This window comes from Amphimedon queenslandica, unplaced genomic scaffold (genome assembly GCF_000090795.2).
Source record: "Amphimedon queenslandica unplaced genomic scaffold, v1.1 AMPQUscaffold_10941, whole genome shotgun sequence".
Classification (NCBI taxonomy): Eukaryota; Metazoa; Porifera; class Demospongiae; order Haplosclerida; family Niphatidae; genus Amphimedon; species Amphimedon queenslandica.
The window spans coordinates 1,169-2,317 of record NW_003548812.1 but is presented as its reverse complement, the minus strand read 5'-3'; positions in this window follow the sequence as shown (position 1 = coordinate 2,317).

The window sequence follows — 1,149 nt, the reverse complement described above, 5'->3', positions numbered from 1 at the left end:
GCATGTACACATATACACATACACATACTAATGACACACTAACACACATACATGTACATCTATACATGCATACACATATAAAGCTACATGTAAAGCATGCATAATTGCTCACACACATACACACACATGTACATGTACATGTACACATGATGTACGTGTTAGTACACACATACACATATTAAAACATATGCACACATACACACAAATATATGTATGTACATACACAATGTACACAATGTATATAAAATACAATTTATTTTAATTCAAGCATTGACACTCTATCAATTGTGAATCCATTTTTACACACACACAGACAGACACATGTATATTCACACATATTTAGGTAAAGAAACAAACACAAAACACAAAAACACACAAACACACATTCACACTAAAAACAGACACACACACACATACTGAATACCAGCATTATTCATCAGTAGTTTTCACTGAGTATCATAATATGTACATGTACATTACAAACCTCATGAGTTACAAATTTAGTTAATCACTTTATGTTTCATTATCAAGCATCATAATATAATACTTACCAGTTTTTTCCATTTTCTTTTGTTAATGTCCAGTAACCATGCATCATTGACATCAAATCCACCCACCACTAGTAAGTGTGGTCCTGAACTAGTGGTAATCAGTACACTGGAATGAGCAGATCTTCCCTTAGGCCATTGCACTGATCCTCCAGGATTAGGTAATACTAATATATCCTGAGAGAATAATACAATCAATGTAATAAAAAAATTAATTTTAGTAATTATTGTAGACGGAACACAATTTACAATTACAATCAAATAATCTCAGAATCAAAACCCATCCTACAGTATTAACTCACCACTGATGTCTTAGTGAAACTTATCATATACAGTTTATTACTGTCTCCATTATCAGTAGAGCCTCCGAACATTACCGCAGTGTTATTAGTAACTGGTGTTAGAGTGAAGTCATAAATAGGAGGTGGTCTGTCTCTAGTAACAACAGGAGATATCCATTGATCTAATAATAATGTACAAACATTCATGTACACTTACTTACCACATACACACACATACATTATACACATTCATCATACATATGTATGAGTATATGTGTGTACATTATTATTTATACATACACATCATGCATAGACACACA